Source organism: Crotalus tigris, unplaced genomic scaffold (assembly GCF_016545835.1).
Source record: "Crotalus tigris isolate CLP2741 ecotype Arizona unplaced genomic scaffold, ASM1654583v1 scf7180000024339.11422700, whole genome shotgun sequence".
Lineage (NCBI taxonomy): Eukaryota > Metazoa > Chordata > Lepidosauria > Squamata > Viperidae > Crotalus > Crotalus tigris.
In genome coordinates this window covers 1719792-1737908 of record NW_024100509.1, presented here as the reverse complement: position 1 = coordinate 1737908, position 18117 = coordinate 1719792, and the positions used below count along the sequence as shown (strand labels likewise).

General features: G+C 38.0%; 1 long non-coding RNA gene across 2 annotated transcripts in view; it reads left to right on the top strand.

Moving 5' to 3' along the window:
- LOC120300266 overlaps positions 1-18117 on the top strand; it is a 58949-nt gene that overhangs the window by 20001 nt on the left and 20831 nt on the right. Inside the window, exon 1 of one of the 2 annotated variants that reach the window (XR_005554614.1) lies at positions 2325-2375. The exons of the other annotated variant lie outside the window; for it this stretch is intronic. This is a non-coding gene — a long non-coding RNA (uncharacterized LOC120300266). Of the gene's footprint in view, positions 1-2324; positions 2376-18117 lie in introns of those variants that run through there. 2 annotated transcript variants of the gene reach the window in all.

Here is an 18117-nt window from a genome sequence, read left to right as displayed (position 1 = left end):
TCGTGGACAACCACTTAAGTATGAGCCCGTAGTGTGCTGCAGCTGCCAAAAATGCATCAGGATCATATGGAGTGTTAGTACCACTTTATACTGCATTGGTAAGACCACACTTGGAATACTATATCCAATTCTGGTCACCACAATGCTAAAGAGATGTTGAGACTCTGGAAAGAGTGCAGAGAAAAGCAACAAAGAGGGATAAGGGATCTGGAGGCTAAACATACAATGAACAGTTATGAGAAATATATATGTTTAGTCTAGCGAAGAGAAGGAGTGGGGTGTCATGATAGCAACACTTGAACTGCTGTCACAGAGAAGAATGGGTCAACCAATTCTCTAAAGCACCTGAAGGCAGCACAAGAAGTAATGGGTGGAAGATTATTAAAGAGAGATACAACCGCGCAATCTAACCTTATTAAGGAGAAATTTCCTGAGGGTGAGGACAAGTAGTCAGTAGAATGTGGGTGCTCCATCACTGGAGGTTTTTAAGAAGAGGTTGGACAGCCATTTCTTCAGAATGGCATAGGTTCTCCTGCTTGAGCAGGAGGTTGGGCTAGAACACCTCCCAGGTCCCATCCAACCCTGTTATTCTATTTGTAGGAGCCATTTGTAGCAAAATATGTTGCACCAGCCCTGCAGAAAATTCAGCTCTTCTTCAGCTCTGTATGAATTCCCCATGATTATCTTATTTTTCTGTCAGTGACTGATAAAATGGATTATGTTGATAAGGGAGGCAGTCAATGTATTTCCTAGTCAATACTGGTGACCAGGAATCTTACTCTCTTCTTCTGGCATTTGGCGTCTATGTTATAATTGAACATCTTAATTGCTGATTGCTGTAGAAACCCGTAAGTTTTTTGAAAGGCAGTTTAGAAGTAAATGAGGGATACTAGCCATCCCTTTGTCCTTTAGTGGATGCATTCAGAAGGGGGAGTGCAGTAGGGGTGCTGTTTTTAATGGTTCTAGTCAGGTCTTCAAAGCTGATGAACAATTTCAAAGGGATGAATAAAAATAACATTTAAATTAAATGTCCAGCATTTTGCTAGCTAGTGAAGCATGTTTACCCAATAATTCCAGGTTGTTTTGAATGAATATAAATGATATCTTGTGCAAATTGACGCTTTGGGCCGATTTGAGATAGCGTTACTGTGCTTACTTCTAAGCAAGGGACACATTCAGACTCCATGCCAGAGAAATCCTTCAAAGAAGTAAAAGGGCTTCTTCTCTCACCAGCCCAGCTGCTCTTTTTCCAGAGCACAGGAATCCATGCTGTGAATGTAATATGACATTGTGGCTTCTCCATCTGCTAAAGGCTCCAAATCCCCCCTTGAACTGATATGAAAGATGGAGCTTCAATTTGTTTCAGATCAGCTTTGAAGTCTGCCATATTTTTTTTAAAAAAATGACAACTCCCCCCTTCCTTTAGAAATGCATTTAGTTTTGTGGTTGTTTTCATCTAACATATAGCAGACAAGCCTCCCCCAATTTAGACATGTTGGGACTACAATGTCTGTTGATCTGATTACCCAGATTCCATCAGAAGTTCATAACCCTTTTCTGGGTACAGCCAGACAGCTGCATTAAAGAGTTGCCCACCATTCATTGATAAAATAGCAAAATTGGCATAACATTTACTGACCTAATTGCGGAATCCTACCCACAGGAAAACAGCTACCAATCATTCTCCCCATGTACGATGGGGCAAAGTTTAGCAATTGTAGGTGGGTGACAGAAGTGGCATTTAGCCACTTGTCAATTCGCACAACTAATGGGTCACAGATGCAGAGGTGGTTGAGCCTGCAAAAAAAAAAAAATCAATACATATTTACAATACATATAAATTATTGTCTCATTGACAATCCAAATCCTGGCATAGGCGTGGTAGTGGTGACATTAGGTACTGTAAACAAGGCATGCAAAGGGCAAGAATTGGTGGATTCTCTTGCCTAACAAAGTCATCAGCCAATAGTAAAATATTCACTGGCCATTCTCTTGAATAGCCATGAAATAAGAAGAGAGATGTAGGTGTTCTAAGATCTTTGATTTTTTTTTCAGTCTGTTGAAAGCTGTTGAGTAACTCAAAAGCATACAGAGTCCTCCATCATCTTTACTTTTTGCTGATTTGAGGGGCAAAGCAAGAAAACAGTTTTTCCTATAGTAAAAAGCCTCTCTAGTTTTAAATCATCTCTTGGTGCTTTAACAAAATAACAATGTTTGTAGCCTAGAAGTGCTCTCCCCTCCAGTTTATAGGTTTCTGTTTGATTGATTATATGCAGCTAACAAGTATACCTGATTCATATATCTATCTATCTACAATTCCACAGGGAGGTGACCTCTGCTACTACTGTAATACCAACTGGAAGATCAAAAAACTGGTGAGACAGAATGATTATGCAGATGTAATAAACGTGAAACAATTTACCAGTACCTTATCAATTAACAATTGTAATGTAATATATTAAAAAACTACTATGTGTATGGAGACCTTCTGAAATTATCTGGTTAGGTGTATTCTAAGGCAGAGGTCCCCAACCTTTTGGGCACCAGAGACTGGTTACATGGAGAGAGGTTTTTTCACGAACCTTGGGGATGTGGTTTTGTGTGTTGCCTGCATCCCGCAGATGGGGCTTTGCTTGTTTGTGCAGACCTATTGCTGGCATGCTGTGGCCCGGTACCTGTCCCTGGACCAGGGGTTGGGGACCCCTGTTCTAAGGAGTAAGGATTATGACTGAGAAGGCCTGTCATCTGTACATAATGTAAATGTCCCATAGGCCTCATAAAATGGGCAGACCATGAATAGGCCCTCCTTATATGTTCCTATCAGCTGGGCAGAGTCTATGATACCTGTTATATCCTGGGACAATTCCATGAAGAACTTTGAAGGTGTTGTCCAGTATTTTGAATCGAGTTCTGAAGGCAGCCAGCAGCCAGTGCAAGGACTTCAGGATAGGAGTAATTCTACACTGATGGGGTTGTCCCATCAAAAGCCTTTTGAAGCAGCTGTAGCTTTGAAACTGTGTCCAAAGGCAGCCCGCATATGGTACATTAAAGTAATTTGCATGATAGTCAAGACACCAAGATATCCTGGTTGAGGATAATGGATGATTGAGCCTAACAAACTGTATGCATCTTGGGATTCACCTAAGGACAGTTTTATTCTGTCTGGAGATGAGATGAAAGTATTGATATGGGGACCTACCAGAAAAAAAGGTGTTTCTGTAGCAGATTTAAGTCATAATTAGATGCAAGTGGGGAAGGCCATTAGTTCTAATTTAATGCAATGAATGCAGGAGAACTTAGAAGAAGACTAGTTACTTAAAATTAATCATATAATTGGTGCGACTGTATAATGCTGGCATCTAACATATACATGCTTTGAGAAGATGGAAATATTGTAGTTATAATGAGCCCTTTGCTGGAAAAATCTTTAAAGATCAATAAGCATGGCATTACAATTCTTTGTATTAAAAGATCAAAGTATTCCAATTTTATAAATTAGTGTTGCTCAATCAGTGCGATATGCCTTTCTGGGAGGGGGCATATAAACATTTTCTCCCAACCAGTCAAAGCATGTCTGGGGTTGGGAAAACAAGAAACAGGAGGGGGTAAAAATGGAAAAAGCTAAAACCTTTAGCCATGACTGAAAATATGGTCACAGACTGCTTGCCTCCAAAAATACTTTTGAAGAGCAGCTTCTTCTTCTAATCAAATGCAACACTGGCTAGTTCTGAATGGCCATCAGAAGCAAGGATGACTCCTACCCACAGCCTGGCTCAAACCATCAGGATCCAACTGTTGGCCTAGCTCTGAGTTTCTTTGCTTGTTTCATCAAAGGTAGTAGGCAGCATAGAAGAAAGAGGACAACTTCTCTCATCTATTTTTGTTTGTTTGTCTGTTTATATCCTGCCTTTGCTATTTGTACAAATAATCCAAGGTGGTGAACATATCCTACATAACTTCCTCTCCCTATTTTCCACACAATAACAACCCTGTGAGATGAGTTGGGCTGAGAGTGACTGGCCCAAAATCACTCAGGTGGCTTTCATACCTAAGATGGGACTAGAACTCACAGGCTCCCAGTTTCTAGCCTGGTGCCTTAAGCTCTAGACCAGTGTTTCTCAATCTTGACTACTTTAAGATGTGTGAACTTCAATTCCCAGACTTCCTAGATGAGCATGCTGGCTGGGAAATTCTGGGAGTTGGTCCATACATCTTAAACTAGTCAAGGTTGAGAAACACTGCTCTAGACCAAACTGGCTCTTCTTTTCATCCACTGCTCCCTGTGAAGCTGGTTTTTCTGCAGCTGTGGCTCTTAAATCAAAGCAGCATAACAGGATTGATGACCTATGTTGTATCTGCTTTGTGCACTGTTCAGAATCCAAATGCTTATGGTAAACACACAGCCTTGATGTTCACAGTGATAACAATTGCAGCAGTAATGTATGTTTGATGTAAAAAAATATATGTGGAAATAGGTATTTCAATTAATTGCATAGGTTTTTTATTTTTATTGAGCTAGGATATAGGGTTTAAAAAGGTAGGAAAACACTGGTGAAATGGAGAGGCTTGGACACATTGGCTGGCTTGTGAGTAAAACTCTTATTGTGTCTGCAACATCGCTGCTGCTGGGCCCACCCCTCTAACCAGCTCATCACAATCACATGGTTTATATCCGTAGAGTTCATAGTCAATGAAGTGGTGGTTGCTTGATAGCATTTTTTCCCCAAGCTCATAGAATATCCTTTGGTGAATGACAGCTTCAGATTATTTGTGTCTCTTCTATGTTGGTTCTCCTTAGGACCATTCGCCTTTTTATCCATTTCTCCCCCTCCAGCTCTGAACAGTGGGGATTGACTGCCATGCTGCCTCCTTTGCTGCCCTGCTGCTTTGGGGCATTTTCATAAAAGATTCTATCTCATGCAGTGACATTATGGATAAGCAACCAAGATTTTTCTTTGGGGTACTGACATTGTGAGAGCAGGTGTGTAAACACAGCTGTAGCAGCTGCTCTGTATAACGTACATGAACTGCTACTTGTAAATTGCTATGGTGACCTGATCTATAGGAAGATCAAGACGTCCAAGATAAAAGAGTGTGTGTGTGCAAACAAGCCTGATCTGCATTATATAATGTAAAAGGATGCCAAAGACAAAAGTGCCCTTTTCATTTTAAACAAAACATTATCAGATGCTAGACTGGCAAAAGGAACAGATGAAACAGAGCAACAATCAGAAAGGCAGCTATTAGCAGAAATAATTACTTCAGAGATATTTTTAAAAATGGGTTTTTCAAATTATAATTTATAGTGCCTTTAACATTACAGTCCTAACATTACTCTGAAATGCAACTGAGCAATTACTAGGGTGGATTTTAGTAAGGGTCTTTTGGATTACAAGGGCCCTTGGCCTTTGAGTGACATACCAGAGGGTACATTCCCAAAAAAGTAGCGTGGCTGGTTGGGAGCAGAGCTAAGACAAAACTGAGTTTGGTTTGAATTAATTTTCTTTTACTTAAAGTGAAATATACAGTAATTAATATGTTTATTCTCTTTAATGAAATAATACTTAGTTTAATTTAATACATGGGAATAATTATCTCCTTTTTGATCTATTAGTCAATTTTCAATATCTTTTAATGGATTTTGGAAGCTGCATCAGAGAGCCTCGATTTCTGCTTTAGATGTAGGAGAGGTTGGTTTGCATCTTTGATCTGATTAAAATTATGCTGAAGAGGGCAAATGAAGAGGTCATTGTCAGGTTCTCCTCTCACCATCACCTTCATACTTAGGGAAGACAAGAACAAGCAGGAACATTGAACTGATGATTATATATGACCATGTCTGAATTTATATTTATTTCAGGATGCATTGAGGAAAAGAAGGGACAAAATGAAGGGTCTTTGTGGAGGAGCATACTTTGGTTGCATGGGGTTGCATGAGGAGTCAATTAACTCAAAGTCTTGGACTCTGTTGCACTGGGTATTTACTTCGGCCTTATCAAGAAACCCAGTAAACCTATGAAGATAAATATACTTAAAGAGCATATTCTTTTCTGAAAGCCTTCACCTCTGTTAATGTTATGATTTTATATCTAAGTAACAATTATGGCTCTTGTTGATATAAGCAATCTCCATAGGTTTGTTATCTGTGATATAATTTATAATATTAGTAATAATAATAGCACTTATATATGATGGGAACTATCTGGGAATATCAGGGCTGTTCACTAAGCTAGGAAGCTGAAAAAAATATTGTACAAAGAGACAGTGTCCTACAATGTATACAATGCTGCCAAATAATCACTACCAGTTGACTTTGCTTGAAAGGCATCTTTACATTTTACCTCTGAATATTCATAGCATTTGAAATATATTGTTTTCAATATTCTTAACTAATTACAGTGCATATTGCTTTAAATAATTCAGACTTTGTTGTCAATAGGACAGTTCTAGCTTAAATTGAGAGTTGTATCTTAATACATCTTCTTAACCAATCAATTATCAGGGCTGACTAGAGGAGGAAGGATGCCACAGAACTTGAAGGATCCTGTTTTGTGTCAACAGAATATATATATATTAGTCAATTACTATATATAACAAATTGCAAAAATAGAAAAAGTGGGATTGGAGTCAATGCAAACTGATTCAAATGCAGAACTGAAGATACAGTATCTAGGAAGAGCTTCTTGTAAAACAGGTTTGGATAGAGCTGGTGAATCCACTTCCCAAAGTGTCTATTTGTAGTGGCATGCTTTCAGATGGGAGGAATACTTATGCCAAGATGGTTATGTGAAATTGTAATAATGAGAGCAAAGTCTAAAATACTCTTCTGCAAGAAAGTAAAAAGTAAGGAAGATGACCTTGGCAGAAGTGTGCAACAACTGTTACCTAGACAAAGAAAGATGAAACTTTAAATCCTCAGATTCAAAGTATATTTGGAAGTACAGAAAAACACCTCCCTGATTCACTGAGGTAAAAGAAAGAAGGGAAGTAAAGTATAATCAGACTTGTAAGATTGTGTTATTGTAGTCTGTCTCAATATAGTAAGGTATAATTCTAGTCTTCCTGTGGAATTGATTTTTTTTTTTTTTTTTGCCTGCTATCTAATGGTGCTGATAAAGGCTGCCTTGAAAGATAATTTCTTGAACTTCCTGGATGAAAAGTGAAAAGTTTTCAAGGAAAAAAAACCAAGAAAGTCCAGTTACCTTTTGGAAAACCACCTTTGAGATGATTCAGGTTTAGCACATAAGGAGAATTTACCAAGAGGAATAAAGAGCCACTTTAATGTAGAATTTCTGTGAGTTCTACTACTTCAGGCATGAAAACCATCTGGGTGACTTTGGGCCAGTTCTCTCTCAGCTCTACACACCTCACAGGATTGGTGTTGTGGGGAAAATAGGAGAAGGAAGAAGTATTACTTATGTTTGTTGCCTTGAGTTACTTGTATTGTAAAAAGATGGGATAAAAATCAAACAAATAAATGAAAAAGGATAAATAAACAAAAGTAACTAGAGAGTAAATTCAGGCAAAATAATTTTATTGAGCAGTATTATTACCTCAGTAATGGATGAAAATAAAGTGAGGCTGAATCCCCATAATATGGAAGTGCTATGGAATTTGTGATTTTGACAATCCTGAGTGAGATTGCATCTTTATATGGCACAGGTACACAATCTAGGCCAGGGGTCTTCAAACTTGGCCCTTTTATGACTTGAGGACTTCAATTCCCAGAATTCCTCAGCCAAGCACGCTGGCTGAGGAATTCTGGGAGTTGAAGTCCACAAGTCATAAAAGGGCCAAGTTTGAAGACCCCTGGTCTAGGCATACTTCTCATTCTGCTTCTTAGGAGATACTCAAGTAGCCCCCTAGTTGAGAATACTTTTCCTCAGTTCTGGTTATTTCTGGACAAGAGTAGTCTTGCATTGCAGATCATCTTGGTTCTACCAAATTCATGCATACCCTCTCCTCTTCTCAGGGGTTCTGTTCAGCCACAACTACCTTGGTTTTCCCCTTCCTCTCAATCCACTTAGACTTACTGCATATATTGGTTTTGCAATTCAGTCATCCTTCAATCTTTCTGCATTTTTCCTCACATGTCCAGCAAATAATAAAAACTGATTGGGGGAGTATGAAATTATGAAAGATTTAGACATCAGAGAGGATTCCCCTGTTTCATTAATCCCACCAAAACTTTTTCATATATTTCTGTACAATTAAGACAGCTCTAGAAGAGTACAAGAGACAGTTCAAGGGAACATAATATAAAACTTAGCATTACTTACTTACCTCTTACCTGACAATGCCCATGTTCCCAATCTAGTCTAGCAAATAGACAAGGTCATGGCAGTATCCCTGAAATGCTTCTCAGTCACATCAGAATCATTGATTTAAGATAGTTGGGACAGGCATACTCTCATTACCCATCTTCTTATTATTTATTTATTTATTTATTTATGAGACTTATATACCGCTTTAAGTGCAAGTACTCTCTAAGCGGTGTACACCAGTAAGCAATGTATATATATATTTACATTGCCTCCAACAATCTGGGTCCTCATTTTACCTACCCCGGAAGGATGGAAGGCTGAGTCAACCTTGAGCTGGTGAGATTTGAACTGCTGACCTGCTGAACACAGTCAGCTAAAGTGGCCCGCAGTACTGCACTCTAACTGCTGCGCCACCTCTTCTTCAGAAAGCTTTTACTTATCACTCATAGGAATTTAAGAAACATTTTATTTGTGCATAGTATAAGCCATCTTAACCCAGTGTCAGCACTGATTGTATTGGAAGTCTTGATTGGTTTTATAAACTGGGTGGCTTCTTCTTTGTTTTAAAAACCATCTCAGTTTGATTAGAACAGGAGATAGTGTAATCCTGTCATTGTAGATGTGTGCTTGTGGTATGTGCAGCTATGTAACCAAGCATACCATCCTGACATCTTGCAGAGATGAAACAAACTCAGCTGGAAGGAACAATAAAGACTAAGTCAGTGGAGGGTTCCTCTTAGGGCAGCAATCTTTCTATTTTATGTTTCAGGTTATACTTTATCATTCATTTGTTTGTGCTCTCATTCATACATGCTACGATAGCTTGTTCTGAAATCCTCCAATCTGTATGCCCCCTCTTATGTTCTTCTGTCACTTTTGATTTCTTTTTATTTATGCTAGCATACACTTATTTGCCCCATTTCCTTCACATTATGGCCCAATGAATTTTAAGGCAACAATAAAAAGAGGAAAGCATTGTGTTTTCCAGAGTCTCCGGTTACTGGCTTAATTGAGTAACATTTATATTGCAAGATATAGCTTATGAAGGTTATAATTTTCCTATCATCTAAATTGCAGGCTAAAAATTGTGTTAAGAAAGGATTGTAGAGAATGAACTGCTGCTTTCAAAATGAGTCTTGTTCACTGACAACATGACTGGTAAATGATTACCAAAAATGGGATAGTTTTTATATCTAACATTTGCTAATTCTAGTATGGATTTCTAATTGCAATCCATTTGATAATGTGTACATTATAATCTTGAACAGCTAATGACCACCATTCATGAATATGAGGAAATTATATATGGTAGTAGCTAAATACGGGATCTAATCCATTCTGCCAGAAGCATTAAATATTATAAGAATAATATAGCTGAGGCAGCTTAAAGTATATTTAGTCTTTTTCAGAATTTCCACGTTGGCCCCAGAATTAATAAGGAAAGCTATTTAATGCTTAACTTACGAATTTCTTACCCGATTCCCAAGAGAGCATTTACTCTTCATCACTAAGACTCACAACAGTCATATTCACCTCGACTCTGCACCTATTGGCTATGTCCTCACCACAACATTAACCCAGTTATTTAAATTTTGGAGAAGAACTCAGGGGAAGGAAAGTTTTTATTGGTATAGTAACATAGTTGAATTGTGGAACACATTTTTTACAAAGCAAGTTATTGTCATTTCTTAAAGCCAAACAAATCCAAATCAATCGATCTGGAAGGCTGCAGATTTCTGATCTACTATGAATTGTGAATATAGTGGGCTTACCTGCTATAGCAAACAACACAGATGAGTTGTTATATATTCGTTCCTCAGGTCCAAAAAAGAGAACAAGCTCATATTCTTATTTCTAGAAAACAGATAGAATGGTCAATATGCAAAAAAATCAAAAGCAAGTCAGTAGGCATTTTTAAAGACAAAGACTATGTACCATATACATAGTTAGAAGCATTTTAGGTGATTAAAAAAAACATCATTAAGAAAAAGGCCACCCAGAGTCGCCTTATCAGTGAGATGGGTACCATATAAATTCATTAAAAAATAGTTCTCCACTAAGGATTATGTTATGTCCTGAGCCTGTGCAAGCAGGCTTGGGGCATTGCAAACGGTCCCGGGCAGGTGCAAGTTGCCCGGGACCAAACAGGCTGTTGCCAGTACTTGTGTGCATGCGCAAGTGCTGGCGCGCCAAAAGTTGCAGATTGACCCGGGGATGGCCTATATAAGAGGCCAGGAGTTTTGGGCGTTGTCGGCGTCTTCTAACTGTAAGCTGAGCCACAGAATAAAGAGTTCCTGAGAACTACAACTGCTTCTTGTGTCTTGCCATTTCGCGACGGACGCAGCAGATTATGTGCTTTCTGGGAAATAAAAATTGATAATACCCATTTAATAAGATTATCTCCAAGGTTCATATGTTTCAGAACAACAGAATCCAATTCAAATTATCAGAGGCCTTCTCTGTATATAAAAATATCATAGCAACTTATTTTTTATTACTTTGTTCTAAATATTTCAAAATATTCAGAACTTTTCTAGCTAAAATTTATGAGTAAAATGAGTAAACATTTTAGCCTACCCCCTTATTTGGTTCTTTAATCAGAATCTTAAGTTATACATCCTATGAATTGAGATGCATTTGGAATTTACAAAACCTGGAATTTAACAGTATGAGGGCAGAATCAGGCTTACATCTTCATCAATCAGTTTTCTGTTGTGTGAACACACATCATTAAATTTATGAGTGTAACGTGTAACTGATGTTTTTGATGCTTACAGCCGCTCTAACAAATGTTTTAAAAAACATTATCCCTGATAAGTTTGACATTTCTGTCAAAATTTAAAATTTAGATTGATATTAGAAGTTGCATGTAAAAATCATCCCACATCTTTAATTATTTACTTCTTTAAATTATCAGCCTGACATAATGTATTATAATTCATTTATTTAAAAAAGTAACACCCAAATGTTAAAATTTGCCTATGAAAATAACAAATAACTGTTTATCTGAACCTTTACAAATGCTTCAAACTCTTACAGGATTTTCTATACAATCTGGCACAGCAGTGCTGTCAAAGAAACAAACTTTTAGTGAAGAAAGCAATTTCCTGGCCTGGGGTGTCATTTGTCTGTTATTTAAGCAAAAGCAAAAAAAAAAAAAAGTTTCAAGTATCAAATATTTTCATTTAAGGTGTGACTAATGAAGGGTTTAAGTTTGGGGTTAAGACAAATTAACAATCAGTGACCAAAGTCCTTCTCATTTTCTCTTTCTGTTTGCTAGATTACCTGAAAAGATAATAAATTAGTGAGCATTACAGGTGCTTTTCTATTTTAAGAGAAGGTAGTGAACTTTCATTTATTACCATCCAATCCATGTTGCTGAAAGTCAAAATCTCTCTGTTTTTTGCTTGCTGTTAGTCCAGACCATGAGGCAATCAAGCCATAAGGGTCATTTTCTGCATGAGCTAACCTTTTCCTCTGCTATAGTTTGAAGCTTTGTTGACAATAAGATGCTCAGTGGGAACATTAAATTAACACTCCATATTCGTGCCTGTAAATTTACTGACAGGCTGAGGAAAAGTCAGGGAAAACAAACACTTCATCATTTCTGCTTCATTTAGCCTGTGAAGGGGAGCACTCTCACCTGCAGTGAAGAGAGGTCAGGGCAGATGGGGATAATTTTAATCTGACTCTCAGCTGAGTCTTTAGTTGTAGTGGATTGTGTTACACTCTCTGCTTAAAGTACAGATGAGAGGGAGATGAATGCAAGAAAAATCATCCTAAGTATTAGGTGAAATGCATCAGGGAGAGTTTGTTCTAGAGATAGTAATGTGAAACAAAAGAATGGCTGTGTAAAGTGACTAAAGATAGGAACAGCTTAAATTTTAATTTGTATTGGTGTATTTTCTACCAGCAAAACATTAAGCGAAAATCCTTAAAATAAAATGTACCCTCTCTGTAAATAGAATAGTGCATAATTATTTTCTATATTCCATTTTTATTTTAATTAAGTAAAGTAATGTGTACTGGTATGTGTTTTAAGAAGAGGATAGGACAGTTATCTGTAAAAGCTGTTTTGTGAAGTATATTAATTTTAAGCATTGCAAACTCATACAGTTAAAATTGAACTTGTTGGAAACAATTTCCTATGCATATATACACAGTTCTTATGTCCAAATAAAACAAAACAGTTCTATGCATATAGCAGTGTTCCAATATCTCAGGGGCTGCCACAAAGAAGAGGGAGTCAAGCTATTCTCCAAAGCACCTGAAGGCAGGACAAGAAGCAACGGATGGAAACTAACCAAAGAGAGAAGCAACCTAGAACTAAGGAGAAACTTCCTGACGGTTAGAACAATTAATCAGTGGAACAACCTGCCTCCAGAAGCTGTGAATGCTCCAACACTGGAAGTTTTTAAGAAGAGACTGGACAGCCATTTGTCTGAAATGGTTTAGGGTTTCCTGCTTGAGCAGGGGGTTGGACTAGATGACTTCCAACTTTATTATTGTTGTTATATAGAAGAATTGATCAGCACATGGAGGTCAGGAACTAGTATTTTCCTTAAGGCTACCATATCTGTATGACTACTAGAGGATCCCAGAGTCTATTTTTTCCTACCATTTACTGGTCTTTAGATTTTTGCAGCTCTAATACATTGTTCTGCATGACAATGGATGGCTTCCCATATGTGAAAATTGTATAGGATTAGTAACAAGAGATAAGTGTTCCAAGGTTTGTTCTTCAGTGCATCTAAATAGTTACATAGGCCTTGTGTCCAAGCCATTGAATAGCTCCCTGCCAGAGGCATCCATAGCACTGGAGTACTTCATCCAAATGATGATGCAGCATTGCCCCATCTCAAGGCAAGCCCTGTCTCTTTTGTAGATGCATGCAACTTCACACCATACAAACAAGAGAGGCAGAAGAGCAAAGACCTAGGTATGCTCACAAGGATAGCTAAGTTTTCTTAGAATATTCAAATATATTATGTAAAAACAGGAAAAGGGTTCTCTCAAAACAGATGAAGCTATTTAGCAATGCCAAATAACGTCCTTGAAAACTCTTGTGCAAATAAAAACAGAGATAGACCATTCTGTGAGCTTTGCTGAAAAACTCTCCTTGTTTAGGTTTTCTTTTCCCTAAACTGAAATTATTCCAGCCTGTTTTTTTTTTCTTTTGGTGTTCTTTGTTCCTTTTTCATAAAGACTTTAAATGATAGACTTGGATTAACTTCCTATACTACAGGTAAGTTGCTCTGTTTTGTATCTGAAACATAGGGTTAAAATGCCTTAAAGAAACAAATTAAATAATTACCATTATAAGTGAGATAAAAGATATTGGTTTTTATTTCACTCCCAGCACTGCAATTTTTTCAGGAAGCAGCCAATGGAAATTGGGAGGGTTGCACAAAATAAAAAGTAGAATGAATGAATGAATACAATAAACAACAACAGTTGTAATTCAGTTGCAACTGCAAACCAGTAAGACTTTAATAAAACATAGTCATGAAAGGCAACAGATGCAGGGATGGCTGATGCCCATTAGGATGAATAGGTCAAAAGAAAAAATAGCCAAGAAGAAGCAACTAATTCTGTTTGGACCCATCTTTTTCCTTGCTGTGGCAATGAGGACAATTCATTAAGTCATAACAGCTGATTTTTAAAATAATCCCTTATCCTCTTGTAATATGCTTGACATATTCCTCTACTTGATGGACTGCTAGAAATAAAGCATGGTTTGACAGCTCACTACTGTTTCAGCCATCTCTATTGTCCAATTAGGTCACCATTTTGGGGTGAGAAAGAGCAGCCTTGGGAATAAAATGGCACCAGAGGCATTTGTTCAAATTGTACATGCTCCACCCCGTCATACACGGTACACAGCACAAGACATGCATGCTCCAATCCTTCAAGCACACGTAAAGGACGATCAAATGATTTAGAGACATCATCCTCTGACCAAGGTGTTTTTCAGCCTCCTGGAGGATCAATTCATGGCTTCCTCAATGCCTGTTGTACAATAGCAATAATGTGGGTGGGTGATACTGGCAAATTGCTCTGCTGATCTTTCTTGAATTTCTGTTGGGGGAAGGATGATTCTAGTTCAGTAAAACTAATTTAAAACTAAACTAAACTGAATTTTAAAGTTTTAAAATTTTAAAACATTTTCAACATGTTTATGAAGTGTCTCTGATTACATAAATATCCAAATTAGCCTGTTTGGAAGTAGCTTTTCTTTTCTTTTTTTACAAATGATACTGGAAAGTTTTCCTTGTTGTTCACTATTGCAATTCAATCATACTGTTGAAGACTGCTGCCTGACAGCCTGCTCATATGCCTGAAATATAAGCCAGCAAAGAAAACCCTGATTATTTTGCTGTTTCAAATACTATCAATATGTGCTGCTTTCATTGTAGGAATGGTTTAGGAGAATGCCTTGACTGAAAATGCACACACACAAAAAGGAGCAATTTTTTTAATAGTAACCCTATTGTCCAGCCTTTTTTTAAAAAACAACAACAACAAGGAAACTTAAACAATGTCACAAAGAATAGCATCATCTAATCTTGCATTATATCCGATGTGTTTCTGTTTGTTTACTTTGAACTCTTCCAGAAGGCTAGTGAATTGAGCAGGAGTTTTGCTGGCTTTCGACTGTGTGGGAGAGCAGTGGACGAAGTGGGACCGCAGAGCTAAAAGAGCCTACCAGGTGGTCCCAGAAAGTAGACACAGTGTGTCAGCTCAGCTGAAAAGCTTTTGCAATTTGTTGGCTGAGGCTGAAGCCTGGAGGAGGGGATAAGACAGTGGGGTGGCACTGCAATAGCTATTGAGGATCCAGACATCTCTGTGTCCGGCTTGGTTTACTACAATCAGAGCAGTGATTAGACTTCTTTTGATCGCAGGTTTAGCTTTCAGCCTATCAAGGGAATTGGGGGGGGGTGGATACATATTAATGTTCTTGCACTGGGCCCACATAATTTCCCAGAGGGTCGTGGGGTCAGGTCTGTATTTAGTTAGCATTAATGATCTCGTTAGGGATCTGAATGGACCACCGTCCAAGCTCTTTCAGGGATCTGAGCTTATCTGGCCTTTACCTTTCTTTCCCTTCGTTGTGTGGGCTTGCACGGGGCATGAACTGTGATTAATAGACTTCCAGTGCTTAATAATTTGCAAAACAGAATTAAACAAGGAACACAGAGTACAATTGAGATTGGACACAGCAGGGACAAGAGGTTGTGGTAAACAGAACCAGTGCAATCCAAGTGCATGGAATGAAGTAAGATGCTTGCGTACAATGTCACAGCTGGCAACTGGCTGGGGGCCAGTCCTGAGTGTAAGCTCCATAGCTATGCCCAGGTGGTCAGGCTGAGGCTGGTCCTTTTAACTTGGGAAGCTTTATAAAGAGAGGAAGGAGAGAGGGAAGGAGGGAGGAAAAGAAACAGGGAAGGGGGAACGGACTACTGCAGTGGGAAAGCAAGCAAGAGGCAACCATTGAATAAGAGAGAAAAAAGAAAGAGATTAAGAAGCTCAGAAAGTGACAAGCAGATAATGGAAACCACTTTCAATAGTAGTAATCCTTGACATACAAGGACAGATATGAATACTTTTGTTCTTGAATTTAGATTAACTTTCAGCTCAGGGATAAAACTGGAAGTTACTTCATGTGTTTGTATCTTTGGGTCTACCACACAAAATGAGAGCCTTGTTGCTCACTACTAGTGACCTTGGAGAAGTGGTACTTCAAAGATAATTTGAGGGAGACAATATAGGTTCAGAGGCAAATAAGATACAGAGACTGAGTGATGACTTTGAAAGAGATCTGTGCTGGTTTTTCTCTGAATTATATTGGTACAAATACCCAGTATTCTTCTGATATAGACATGCCATCCCGATTAAATAGTGCCAAACCTATATTGTCATAACTTTTGAGAACAATTGGGCTTCATAGAAATACGTTTGATGAAATAACTTTATTCAATATTCATTTTCATTTCAACTGGAATCAAATATTATATATGCAGAACAAGATTAAGAAGAAGAATCAAAAGGATAATGAAATTCATCCAGCAGGGATTTCTCATGCATAATGAATGGGAGCTGCACAACACTCCTACTATCCAAATCAGAGGTGGAAGACTTGGGGTCTCTGGAAGACTTGAACTCCTAGCAGTGTCAGTAAGCAAGGCCTATGGTCAAGGAAAATTGAAGTCATAAACCAACAACATCTGAAGGGCCATTAGTTTCACATCCCTAGTCAATATGAATCGGAAATGCACTTGAATATTCTGCACAACTGCCATTTGTTTAACTGGGGCTTGCACAGGCCTTCCCAGTGGATGGTGCCCTTTCAAATGCATATCAAACAATTATGCATATTTGATCCCCTTTGAAATCAACTGGATTTAGATGTGCACATGCAAATGCCAGAATGTATTATGAATGAAGTATGGAAATTAAATCATATTACACAATGGAAAGGAAACAGAATTAATTTACAAAAGAAAATGTGATAAACAAGCATATTTTTCTTCAGCAGGGACAAAATGTAGCACACTTCTTTGAGAAAATGTTAGAATAAAATGTTTAAAGTAATTGTATAGGGACATGTTTGAATGTACATTTATTTTTATGCCCATTATTTTAAAACTGATTTATGTAGAAGTCTTGGTACTGCAGAAAACAAACAACCCTGAAGTGATTTGTTGCTATTTAATCTGCCTCACTGGAAGTCTTTCATCAAAAATAAATCAGTGACTTTTTCCTGGTTCTGTAACATTTTCTTTTAGTATGGAAATTAAAACTGAATTAAACAGAAGACTTAGCTCCCGCCCCCCCGTGACATTATTCACAAGAGCATGCAAATAGGCCAAAACCAGGAAATTCTCCAGAATTACAATATACCTCGAATTACAACTGGTCACTTAGCAACCTTTTGAAGTTATGATGTATCCTGAAAAAGGTACTTAAGAGCCAGATTCAAAATTCTGACAGCTGCCCTTCCCTTGAGGTCACATGACTGCAGCCAGCCTGCATTTATGGCCATTTGCAGCACCCCATAGTCACATGACCTGCAATTTACAATGTTTTCATCAGAAATCACGGTTTACTTCCACAATGTACCTCTGTGTTAGCTTAATGTTATATAAAAATCATAAAATCCGGTATGGTCACCTGGCGATCTGCTTAACAGCCATCACAACCTGTGTCCATAACTGCAGCCTCAGTTATGGTTGTAAGTTGAGGACTATGCCATCCTGAGTAAGAATCATAAGGAGACTAGAAATGGCATTGTATGTGTGCATGTGCCCATCACTGCTTTACTTTTTCCAAATGATACTCCCAACCATTAGGAAGATAAAAAGAGAAATGTTACACTTTTTAATAGTAGCAAGAACAGGTAGATATCCTGTTATGTTCATCCTGGAATCCTAATTGTTAAGAAAAAGATTCCCTTACATGGCTGAGGAGGAGTGAAAAAAGAGAGAGAGAGAGAAAGAGAGAGAGAAGCAGCTACCTATAGCATTTGTTGATGTCATTTAGCCTTCTTGCAGTCATTTATTAGAGTTTTATTGATGTAATCCTTTATGTCCTCTGTTTTGTCCAAGAAGTATGACTGACAGCTTTATTTAGTGGGGATTTTTCTTTGACAGACATCCACAGAAGGCTTCTGTGCCTCTATTAAGGGATGTCAGGTTCTGTGGGAAAAAAGCTTCATTGATTCCCTTTGCTCCCATTAAGCCACCTTGATTTGAGTGAGGGTCTATGTGTGATAACAGGTATATGTTTTTGGCAGGTGCACCTTAGCTTGTCTGCTTATCTACCAGCTGGTGGCTCCTACAGACCTTTTTTCCTC